At 38.5% G+C, this 13,014-nt stretch overlaps 1 protein-coding gene across 2 annotated transcripts in view; it reads left to right on the top strand.

Moving 5' to 3' along the window:
• The window catches only part of PGPEP1L (pyroglutamyl-peptidase I like), an 89,829-nt gene that overhangs the window by 21,343 nt on the left and 55,472 nt on the right, over positions 1–13,014 (top strand). For both annotated transcript variants that reach the window (XM_043982686.1, XM_043982685.1), the window contains exon 3: positions 4,648–4,682. The gene's annotated coding sequence lies outside the window, so the exon portion shown is untranslated. The remainder of the gene's footprint in view (positions 1–4,647; positions 4,683–13,014) is intronic.

Raw genomic sequence — 13,014 nt, forward strand, 5'->3', positions numbered from 1 at the left:
AAGATGATGTCTAGGCTCCTTTTTTGATCATGGCTTTCAGGTAGTATAATAATTCTTAAATTATCTCTCCTGAATCTATTTTCCAATGATATATTTCACATTCTCTTCTGTTTATTCGTTCTTTTGATTTTGTTTTATTGCCTCTTTAAAAATTTAATTTAATTTAATTTAATTTTTTTCAATTACCTGTAAAGATACTTTTTTGAGTTCCAATTTTTTCTCCCACCCTCCATTCCCTCTCCTCTCCTGAGGCAGCAAGCAATCTGATATAGGCTTTACATTACAGTATTATTGTCTCTTATTGATGTCTTATGAAATCATTAGCTTCCACTTGAGCAGTTCCAGTTTTTAAAGAATTATTTTTTCCAGTGATATTTTGTACCTCCATTCCCCCATTTGATCATTTCTACATTTTAAGGAATTCTTTTCTTCGATGAATTTTTAGATATCTTTTCCCATTTGGCTAATTTTGCTTTTTTATTTTTTCCTCAAGGCAATGAGAATTAAGTCACTTGTCCAGGGTCACACAACTAATAAGTGTCAAGTGTCTGAGGCTTGATTTGAACTCAGGTCCTCCTGAATCCAGGGCCAGTGCTTTTTCCACTGTGCCATCTATCTGCCCCAAAATTTTGGTTTTAATGTTTTACTGGATTTTTATGCCTTTTTTAAAATGATTTTCTTGCATCAATGTTATTTCTTTTTCCAGTTTTTCCTCTACTTCTCTTATTTGATTTTAAGATTTTTTTCGAGCTATTTCAGGAATTCTTTTTAAGCCTGTGACCAATTCGCATTTTTTTTTTTTGATTCTTTGGATGTTGCAGTTTTGACTTCTTCTGAAGTTTGTGTTTTGATCTTCCCTGTCACAATAGAAACTTTCTGGGGTAATTTTCTTTTTGTTGTTGTTTGCTCATTTTTCCAACCCATTTCTTAACTATTAACTGTATATTAAACTTGGGCTCTGTTCCCAGGGTTGAGGGGGCATTGTCCTAAGCTTCAGGATTTTTGTGCAGTTGTTTTCAGAGTTAGTTCTAGGGGAGTCCTAAATTTTCAGTTCTTTCAACATGGTATGATCTAAAGAGAGGTGTGTTTACTACTCTCCTGGCCTTTGCTCTGGCCTGTTTGTGATAATAAGTATAAGTAACCAAATGAATGCTTTTCTGCCCCAAAACTGTAACCAGGGTCCTCGATCCCCTGTGGCCACAAGCTCTTGCATGTTAGTGCTCCTCTTTTATCTATAACTGTGACCATGATCTGAGTATGGGCAATGCAAAAGAGTCCTACACTCAGTGCCTGCAAAGGGCCCCCTGTAATCTCCTTCTACCCAGTTGTTTGACCCCCTTAGCATCTGTGGGGTGGGAGCTCCAGAAGCAACCATTACTGCAGCAGATTCAGTGACCCACCAGGCCTGCTGCTGGTATCCTGTGCTATACATATCCTATACTGGCCCAAACTACACTGGATTGCACTCTATTCTCATCCTGGTGCAACTTTCCTGCCAATCTTCTAAAATGTCTTGGGCTGGAAAATTGTTTCACCCTGTCCTTGTATGACTTCTGGTACTCCAGAATTTGTTTTGAGGAATTATTTAAAGTTGTTTCAAGGAGAATTTGGGAGAACAGGATAGTCCATGCCTTTTCTTCACTATCTTGGTTCTGACCTTCCACCCTCTACCTACCCCGTCAGACTCTTAAGAGAGTAGTTTCAATAGAGTGGTGAATGAAGGGTTTATGGAAGGGTTTTTGGAGTTTTGTTTGTTTGTTTTTTTAGCTTATCAAAGACCTCATTTACATGTTTCATCATGGAGGTGATCCTGGGTTATTGAAAGACTAGGTCAACAGAACATAAATTCTGGCATATGGGAAAGACTGTGAGTAATGGTCTTGGCAACAGATTGAGCCCACTTTCCAAAAGACCAGCCTAGATAAATATAGATAGCCTCATCACTAGTAATCTGGACACTAGATGACACATGCAAAAAACATAAAACAAAGGAAAATACAAAACAGTCCCTAATTCTGTGTGGCCTGCTTCTGTTTCTTCATTGATAATGGGAGAAGGATATAAAGAAGAACAGATGGTGCTAAGAATTATACAGTTTGAGACCATCCATAAACATTGACTTAAATGTTGGGAATAAAAATCCTTGTCCAATGAGCAATATATACTAGTATCAGTAGTGGGGGCTGCTGGGAAGTATAGTTTTCCCATTGAGAAAAGAGAGCCTGAAGGATAACAATAGACAAAGAACTTTGGAGCTACATAGAGGGATACAGATTCATTCTAGCTGTGGGAACCCATTAAAAGTGATGGGCACTGCCACCCAGGATCAGATATATTCATGAGCAATGGGAGCCTCATCTTTCTTGCTCACCTGAGTAAGTAGTAAACTACCTGAACAGAACTTGCTCTTGTTTCTGCCTGCCTCATGGTATTGTTGGGACCATAGTGTCTTTATCCTTACCCTCCCCCTCCACTCCCCCCTCCCCACCCTCCACATTGTTCCTTCGTAAGGCAGAACCACTTACCTTTTTGGAGTTTCCTGTTCTTTTAAAATCTTGTTTATTTGCTGTCTGTACCTTTCTAATTGGGTTTGTCTTCAAATAAAGATAAGATGGCTTTTATTACAGTTCTAAGCATGAATTTGCTATAAGGTAAAGAGTTTTCATTTGTTTAGTCATTTTTCAGTTGTATTCGACTCTTTATGACCCCATTTGCAGTTTTCTTGGTAAAGACACTAGAATAGTTTGCCATTTCCTTCTCCAGCTCATTTCACAGATGAGGAAAATGAGACAAACAAGGTTAAGTGACTTTCCCAGGGTCACACAGATAGGTAGTAAGTGTCTGAGGCCAGATTTAAATTTAGGAATATGAGTCTTCCCAACTCCAGACCCAGCACTCCATCCACTAGCCACCCAAGGTAAAGGGTCAGAAGGGAAAATTCAGCGGTTGCCTGAGTTTTGTTCTGTTTTGAACAGTATACTAGAGAGCAGAGAGATCAGTCTCTGCTCAGTGGTTAGGGAAGGGACATTTCTTCCCTTTCTGGTGGCTTTGTGTTTACTGATCTTCCTAAATATTTGTAACTAATTAATTTCCTAGAATAGAAGGGAGAAATGCAAAATTAAACCTGTGAGACCAATTGTCCTGGATTGTAAAGAGGAAAAACCTCACATAAAATCAACTCTTTGGCAAGTTAAAGAGGGGTTTTACCAAAAAATTGACATACCACTGAAGGAAATGAATCATATCAATTCCTGATACCTTCACTATCACTGAAACTAGAAGACAAAAGGAGGTTATAGCTAAATGGAAGGATCATTCATAGGTTCTCCTGTAGAGGCAATAATGGAGCTGATACAATTGATTTTATCATGTATCCAAAGGCACCAAGAAACATCATTTTATGGGAAGCTCAGTCATTTCTTATTGCGTTAATCATGGCAGACATCTATAAAATGACTACCCTGAAGATAATTAAACCTGATGTGCCAAAATCTGTCACAGAAGGTGAAGTCATAGAGAAATTCTGTTTTTCATCACTATGTAATCTTTATGACAATGATTGACATGTGCATTAAGGACATAGTTGATGAAAACATGAAAAGGGAACAGGTAGAATTTGGCAGACACAATTCTGCAGCTGACTACATCATTACAGCCATACGATGGACTGCAAGCTATAGAAAACACAAAATCCCACAATGCTTATTGTTTGAATTTCTAAAAGTGTTAATATTACTTTAAAGGCTTACTTCCAACAAGGTGTTTTCCATGCATACAGTAAAAATCACACAAGATAACTTAAAATATGTAACAACATATGGGCATGGCAGTAGGTGCCTGTCATCCCTGCTGTTGGGGAAGCTGGGGTTAGCTGATCATTTAAATTTGGGTATTCTGAGCTGCTGTAGGGTGAAAACCAATGGAATAACCATATTAAGTATGGTACAATATGGTGAGACCTTGGGAGGAGGGGGAACATAGGGTGGGAAGGGACAGGCAATAGGGCAAGAGACTGCCTAAAGGAGGAACAAATCAGCCCATCTCAGAATTTAAGGCAGTCAAAAATCCCTTGATAATCAGTGGTGGGGCTGGATCCAGGAACAGAGCAGAGACTCCTAAATGAATCACTCAGTCAGCAAGCATTTATTAAGCACCTACCAATATCAATAGTCACAAGAGAATTTGACCCTAACTATCCCCACAGAAAAAATCAAAGTTCCTGTCATCCATACTATAATATACAATGGAGAAAGGCTATTATTTAGACTGTGATAGAAACTTGACTAGAAAGTTCATAGAGCTGATCCAACCATACAAATATTTTGAGCAGATGCTGAGAATAGACAGAATTGAGCAGCAGGAGAAAAGCAGGTTGAATCACCTTTAAGAAATCATTCAGGGGCGGCTAGGTGGCACAGTGGATAGATCACCAGCCCTGGAGTCAGGAGTACCTGAGTTCAAATCCGGCCTCAGACACTTGACACTTATTAGCTGTGTGACCCTGGGCAAGTCACTTAACCCCAATTGCCTCACAAAAAAAAAAAAAGAAGAAATCATTCAGTTCTTTCAATAACCCCACAATTCTCCATCAAATAAAGGCTTATGTTGGATTTTTTAAAAAATAATTTATTTTTCTTTTGTTTTCAGTTTAAAAATCTCTCCCTCCCCCAGCCATTGAGAAGGTAAGAAATGCAAAACCCATTACACATATGAAGTCAGGCAAGACAAATTTCTGCATTACCTTTTTTCTAAGAAGGAAGGAAGGAAGGAAGGAGGAAGAAAGGAAGGAAGGAGGAAGGAAAGAAGTCTGTATTCTAGGTACATCAATTCTCTATCTATTTCTTTGGAATTGAAATAGGTCATTGTATTGATCAAAATTACCAAGTCCATCACAGTTTATTTTCTTTAAGGTTTCATTTTCTTAACACCAATATTTTTCTAATGATAATATATGACTGCAAATTATAAAATGCCACAGATTCCAAAGAATTAAAGTTGAGGGTCATTTGAAGGGCAGTGCAGTGGCACATTTTGGATATGGGTGGCTATAACTGATAAACAATGAAAAACTGTATAGGAGAAACGATATCAATCATCCTCACCCACATATGTTCTCCTTTTATGATTCCCCCATGCTAGAAATGCATATTCTCCTCATTTACCTCTCTGAATCCCTTGCTTCTGTATGGAGCAAACTGCCTCAGTTTACCCAAATAACTCAAGCAGACCACCAAATCAAGCAGAGACAGATTTATTACATTCCCATAGGAATGGGCAAGCTCAATACCTGAACCACGCCAGCTAATACATGCCTTTACCTTATATAGGAATGTTGGTCAGAGGGGAAGTCCCCATGCACACTAGGTCGAGCTCACAATCTAACATCCAATCCTGTCTCACCCAGGGTGCGTGTTCAGCTCGTGATCATGCATACGTGTTCCAGGAACAAGGGAAAAGGGGAGGGGGAACAAGGTCAAACCAAAGGAAGAGGAAACAGGGGAGTCAGATGTTTCAGATCTCACAGTTCCCACTGACTCCCCTCTCCCGGCCCCTGTCTCTAAAGATATTCAACCTGAATAACAGGAAGAGTCACTCAGGTGCTTCAGTATTGTTCTGTAGTTGTGTTAATTCTAGAAGGATGACAGGGTTAAAATTTATCTTCGGCTATGTTGGGAAGTCAAAGAAATAGAATAAAGAATAAAAGAATAACACATTGTTGGGACCCTAGGGTCAAGGGGATTCTGCTCTGAGACAAAGAGACATGTCACTTAACATCTGGTCTCAACTCAATTGCTGCATCCTGTGCCGAGCCCCGTCCTTTCTTCTTGAGTCCTGAGTATTGAATTGGTGGGCAAACTCCCTGACCCACTGACTGGGGTTCTGACACATGATGGATTGCAGACAAAACTAATATGTAGCTGACAAGTGGGGAGACTGAGTAGAAGTAAAAATACTGTTAATTGGCAATAAAACTTAAAGGAGACAGTGAGAATTTGACAAGCAATAAACTTCTAAACGAACTATTCTGGGGCAGGGCTGGGTATCTTCCAAACCCCATCCTCAGAGTTTAATCTGACTCAAATCCATAATCATATCATACATTTCCTTTACAACTTAACTCAGGTGTTATATCCTATGGGAAGTCTTTCCCAAATCCCTTGTTATGTTCTCTCCTCAAATTATTGTACATATGCATATTTTGTATATGTACATATTGTGCATATTGTATTCCCCAATTAGAATGCAAGCTCCTTGAAGATCATTTTTCTTTGTTTTTGTTTTTTTTTATCCCCAGGATTTAGCACAATGACTTACACATCATAAGTACACTTTTAAAATGCACATTAGATTGGAATAAGGGCATTTGGAAGGATTACCAAGAAACAGCAAGGCTCCAACTAAGATTGGGTTAAAAAAATGCAATGGGGCAGCTTCTTAGTTTTGTGGGTTTTCTCCATTGGTACTCAGGAGCCATGGAACAGGATTAAAGAAATAAGGTGGTGGGAGTCACTGTGATGTTTAAAAAGTTTGAGAGACAATTTCTGGGTAATTTAATCATTTTTATTAATGATGCCAGCATGTTTATTAATAAAAGGATGATCATTTGGTTATCTCTCTCTTAGACCAAAGATTATCATGGAGTGGGCTCATGACTTACATGCCATTGGAAGAGGGGTGTTCCCAAAGGTGGTAATCAATCCTGATTGGTTAACAATTAATGAGAGAATGAATATTACAATGGGAGAGGTGAACCTATTCAAATGAACTATGATTATGTCATTTGCTTTTAAGTTTCCCCCAGCCTTGGGCAATCTATTCAAAGACCTTATCTGCACCCAAACCTGAGCAGAACACAATGGCTTCTCCACCTGGGTGGGGTAACAAGATTGGTAAGAAAGTTAGGCCAATCTCATATCAGTAAAGTCCTTCAAGAGTATTTTTTGAAATCAGGATTCTAGAAAAAAAAAAAGGGGGAACTCTAGATCTTTCCATATCACTGGTTATTAATAACCATTTCTCTCATTACCAGAGGATGATGTTCATTAGCTGGTAAGAGTAGAGCAAGGGATTCTAGATTAATCACTACCAAAACAGTGAAACACCAGGTGACACATATAAGCTAGCAAAGTCCGAAAGGATGAGATGGACTGAGAGATTAGGAAGGGCAAGGAGTCACAGAAGTCACGGTAAGGCCAAAGAGTAATTTTAATACGAGTTAGAGAATGGATGAAGTGGGGGCAGCTAGGTGGTGCAGTGGATAGAGCACTGACCCTGGATTCAGGAGGACCTGAGTTCAAATCCGACCTCAGACCCTTGACACTTACTAGCTGTGTGACCCTGAACAAGCCACTTAACCCCAGTTGCCTCACCAAAAAACAAAAATACAAACAAAAACAAACAAAAAAAAAAACAAAAACAAGAGAATGGATGAAGTAATGTGGTAGAAGTGTCGTTCAGTCATATATGGCTCTAAGTGGCCCCATAGACAAAGTTCATGGGGTTTTCTTATAAAAGATGACTGGAGTGGTTTGCCATTTCCTTCTCCAATGTGGCTTCATTTTACAGATAAAGAACTAAGGCAAATAAGGGTTAACTGACTTTCCCAGGGTCACATAGCTAGTAAGTGTCTAAGGTCAGATTTGAACTCAGATCTTCCTGACTCTTCCTGGTGCTGCATCTACTGCCCCACCTAGCTGGTAAAATTAAGATAGAAGGTTTTGGTAAGTGAGTGGAATTTCAAAGTTCTGATTATTGCAAGTGATCAATTTCTTTCTTTCTCCTTTCTTTCTTTCTTTCTTTCTTTCTTTCTTTCTTTCTTTCTTTCTTTCTTTCTTTCTTTCTTTCTTTCTTTCTTTCTTTCTTTCTTTCTTTCTTCCTTCCTTCCTTCCTTCCTTCCTTCCTTCCTTCCTTCCTTCCTTTTTTTTTTGGTGAGGCAGTTGGGGTTAAGTGACTTGCCCAGGTTCACACAGCTAGTAAGTGTTAAGTGTCTGAGGCCAGATTTGAACTCAGGTCGTCCTGAATCCAGGGCTGGTGCTCTATCCACTGTGCCACCTAGCTGCCCCAAAAGTGATCAATTTCTAAGAGATTATGGAGTCTACTTATTGTTACCTATAAAGCCTTGGACTAATCACTTAATAATTCTGGTTTTCAGTTTTCTCTTCTATAAAATGAGGGCATTGAACTAGGTGGTCTTTGAAATGAGATATTTGTAAAGCACTTAACATAGTACATTGTAGGTGCTTAATAAATGCTTATTCCTTCCCTCCTCTCTTCCCCCTTCTTTTCCAGATCTAAGTCTAGGATTTTTTGATCATTACTGTTTATGAGTGAAATAAAATGGAGGAAGGAACTTCAGGAATTGATAGGTCAAGTGATTCTCTAATCATTAGTATGAATACTGAAGAACCCTGAAGATAATGCCAGAGAATGGTGAGAAGAGGAAGACTACTTGCTAGCTACTAAACTCACTAAGAAAGTCCCAAGTCCTACAAATGTTTCACCTTGATGATATAATACTTTTTAACCCACAGACTATCCCAAAGACTTTAAAATACTGCCACCTCATGTCAGGCACCTCCCAAATCACAGGTCTCTTCTATTTTTTTTTTTTTTAGTGAGGCAATTGGGGTTAAGTGACTTGCCCAGGGTCACACAGCTAGTAAGTGTTAAGTGTCTGAGGCTGGATTTGAACTTAGGTCCTCCTGAATCCAGGGCTGGTGCTTTATCCACTGTGCCACCTAGCTGCCCCACAGGTTCTAATTTTAGATCCAGTATCTTCTCATATTAGTTCAAAATGAAAGGGTCTTTAGCTCTTGGAGAAACACCTCAGGCTAGAAGGCACTTATGAAACAGGGCTTTTGTAAAGCTCTGTCATGTGCTCATTGTGCCAAGGCTTCCTGGCGCAATCCCAAAAATGGGTTTTGATTGTTTCAATCATTGTTTCAATCACCTGAAAAATCAAGTCTTTTTTTTTCTTGCTGTTTTGTCATGTAATTTATATGAAAGATGGCATATCTTTGCATCTTTCTTAAATATTAATGGAGAAAAATAAAATAACGTATAGATGAATCAAGACTAAAAATAGCTGAGGTAAGCAAGCAGAGCATCCAAGCAAAGAATAGGACTAGTAGTCCTGGGTGCTGGGTACATCTAAGGAACCTGGTACAGTGGAAAGAGTACTTGATTTGGAGTAAGACCATCTTAGTTCAAATCTCACCTTTACCACTTACTACATCTTTCTGAGGCTCAGTTTCTTCATCTGGGAAGGTCAGACTAGATCCCTTACAGTTCTAAGTTGATGATCCTGTGGCCTCAATGAATGGAAGCAGGAGCTTATTCTCAGGGACCTTTAAAAAAAAAGTAAATGGATAAAAATGAAGGCATTTGTTCCATAAGAATTTTCTTAAGAAATTGGATGTTTAAATCATACAAAAGGGTTGTCACAATGAAGAGGCCAACAGAGTTCAGAAACCTGCAAATGTGATATCCTAGTTAAATAGGGACATGTTGATCAACTGTGATGACAATTTAGATACAAGCTTGTTTGTGAAACAAGAGAGAAGATGATGGGAGATCATGAATTATGATGTTGTATCAAGGGGCATCAGCAGGAGAGGCAGCTAAATCAGATTCTTTTAAAAAAACAGACTTGAGATTTCATAGGATCATAGACAGCTAGTGTCAGAGGCAGAATTTGAACCTGGCTGGGTTTTTTTATTCCATTTCTAGCACTCTCTTGGCTATATCATTGCTGGCTCTATTTGTTTCATCAATATAAGGAGATTCGGGTGAGGAATTTCTACCCATGAACATTAGGACCTTCTTTGCAACCTACAGTCTTAGAGGACTTCTTGAAGCACTCTAAGGTTGAAGTGCTTTTCTCAGGATCACACAGCCTGTGTGTATCAGAGAAAGTATATAAACCCAACTCTATCTACTGCAGCTGCCCCTCAAATTTTTCAGCTCAATTCAACAGATATTAAGTGCCGATTATATACTATGCTGGGTGCTAAGGAGTCATTGGTTATGTTGTTGTTTTTAATGACAGTTCTTACCCTCAAGGAGTTTATATTATACTTAGGGAGAGGGTTGGGAGGCATGATACAACATATATAAGATACAAGACAAGATAGAATGAAATAGGATCAAATGACAAAATGTTCTAGGAAATTTGAACACAAAGAGAATGCTTTCAGTTCAGATCAGGGAAGGCTTCCTAAAGAATGAGGCAACTGAGCTGAGTCTTGAAGGTCTGAATAGACAGATAAGAGGAAGTGGATTGCAAAAGTGAGAGATGGCTTATGTAAATATTGGGAGAAGGCATTTTCAAGTTTGGCATAAAACTAAATTCTAATCTGACTGGAACCTAAAGTACATGAAGAAAAATAATGTGAAATACAGCTAGGAAGGCAAGTGGGAGCCAGGACTGGCCAATAATAGTCAGTAAACATTTATTAAGTTCCTAATATGTGTCAGGCACTGTGCTAAGCACTAGGCATACAAAGACAAAAGATATATTCTTTTTCCCTCAAGGAACTTGTTCCCTCAAGGAACAGTCTAAAGGGCATGTTGGAGAAATCAGAGAAGTCCCAAAGTAGTACAGCATGGTGAAAAATGAGAGGATTATTTTGCTTTTAAAACCCAAATACACCAGAATCCAGTGACACTGGCCTCCTTTCTGCTCCTCACACAAGACACTCCATCTCCTGACTTGGTGCATTTTTACTGCCTGTCTTACGTGCCTGGAATTGGCTATTATCACCTCTCTACCTCCTGGTTTCTCAGTCTTCCTTCAACTCCCAGCTAAAATTCCATATTTCATCTTTTGCAAGAAGCCTTTCCTGGTCTTCCTTAATATTAGTGAGATTATCTTCTATTTGTCCTGAATAGATCTTGTTTGTATATGATTGTTGGAATGTTCTCTCTTCCCTCCTCTTTATATTGGGGGCTCCTTGAGGGCAGCGACTGATTTTGCCTTTTCTTCATATATCCAGAACTTAGCTCACTTGAAGCCTGGTCCATCATAAGGTACTTAATAAATGTTAGTTGTTGACTTGACTTCTTGACTTAGAAGATCTTAAATGCCAACTTTAGGGGTCTGCATTTAATCCTAGAGTCATTAGGGAACCACTGAAGGTTCTCAAGCAAGAATGTCACTTGGACAGAACTATTCCTTAGGAAAAAAATTTGGCTGCTTTGTGAAGAACGAACGGGAAAGGAGAGAGACCAGTCGGGAGGCTAGCACATCAGGTTTACACCGATTACTGTGCATCTGTGCTGTCTAGAACCAGTCATCTCAAGCTAATAAAGAATCAAAGTAAACTTCTACACATAAGTACAGAAATCAACTGCACACACATATGCCCAGTATGAGAGAGATGTGACTAGACAAGAAATATTCAGCGTAAAAGGTACCCTGGAGTTTTAGTAGATGGCAAACGTCATGTGAGTTAAAAGTCAAATTGCTCTTAGCCGCATTCACAGAAGCCCAGTTGTTATGAACAAGAGAGGTTACACTCCATCTATGTTTTGCCCTGACCAGATATAGGTAATGTCATATTTAGTTCTGGGTGCCAGCTTACATGAAGGCTATCAACAACCTGGAACATGTCCATAGGAAAAAGAGTGATCAGGAGATAAGGGAACTTGAAACCTCACCATATAAGATTCAAACAAAAGAACTGTGGATATTTATCCTCTAGAAGAGAAGATTTAGGAGGGGCACAATAGCTGTCTAACTCTTTTAAATCTTGTTGTTTTTTAAGAGGGATTCAACTTGTTTTGCTTGGACCCAAATGGCAGAACCTGGAAGCAATTGATGAAAGTCAGTGAGGAAAATTCTGGCTTAATGTAAGGGAAAGAAACCCTCCTAATAATTAGAGCTGAACAAAAATGGGTTAATTACTTGAGACCACTCACTGAAGGTTTTATAGGGAGAATACTGATAAGGTATTTCTCAACAGTTCCACTTTGAACTAGATGATCTCTAAAATGCTTTCCAACTCTGATAGTCTATAGAGTTTCTCCCTCTTGCTCTCCATTTTTTTTATAGATTCTTTGATGTTTAGTATTTTGTAATTTCTGATAAGTTTTCTTACATTCATTACTCATACAAAGTTTCACTCTACTGAGGATTACTGTCTAGTAAAAAATAACTTTCAGCTGAAGGCTTTCCCACATTCATTATACTTATGGGGATGTTCTCCAGTGGGATGTCTTTGATGTTGAATAATGCATGTGCTTAGGCTGAAAGCTTTCCCATATTAATTATATTGATAGGGTTTCTCTCCAGGGTGAATTCTCCAGTGCCAAATAAATTGTGTGTCCCAGACAAAGATTCTTCCACATTTGTTATATTTATGGAATTTCCTCTCCAGTGTGAATTCTCTGGTGTCAAATAAGTGTTCTGTCCCAAAGATTCTTCCATATTCATTACATGTATGAGATTCATCTCCAGTGTGAATTCTCTGATATCAAGTAAGGAATGACCTGTCTTTGAAGGATTTTCCAAATGTTTTATATTTATAGGGTTCCTCTTATTCACTAATGATTAATAAGGAATAAATATCAGAAGATTTTTCAACATCCATTGATTATCTTTTTCCTTTCAATATGGACTCTCAGTTATTTTAGTAAAGAATGAGTTGTGACCAAAGGAAGACCTTAACAAGTTCATAACATTTATGGAAATTCTGTCCAATAGAAATTCTCTGATTCTAAGTAATGTAGGTGAGTATTATCCTACTCACTTCCATTATCATTGTAGGTTCTGATTTTCCCAACAATAAGGAACTAGGACGCTGATAAATAACTGAAGGCTTTTCCAGAGTCAGTATGTTTACAAGGATCTGAGATCTTACCACATTTCATAAGACTTAAATATGCTTCAGAATTCTTTTACATGTATCTGATTGTTGTAAAAAATTATTTTTTTTTTTTGGTGGGGCAATGAGGGTTAAGTGACTTGCCCAGGGCCACACAGCTAGTAAGTATCAGGTGTCTGAATCATATTAG

The sequence above is a fragment of the Dromiciops gliroides genome, chromosome 2 (assembly GCF_019393635.1).
Source record: "Dromiciops gliroides isolate mDroGli1 chromosome 2, mDroGli1.pri, whole genome shotgun sequence".
In the NCBI taxonomy this organism is placed as follows: Eukaryota; Metazoa; Chordata; class Mammalia; order Microbiotheria; family Microbiotheriidae; genus Dromiciops; species Dromiciops gliroides.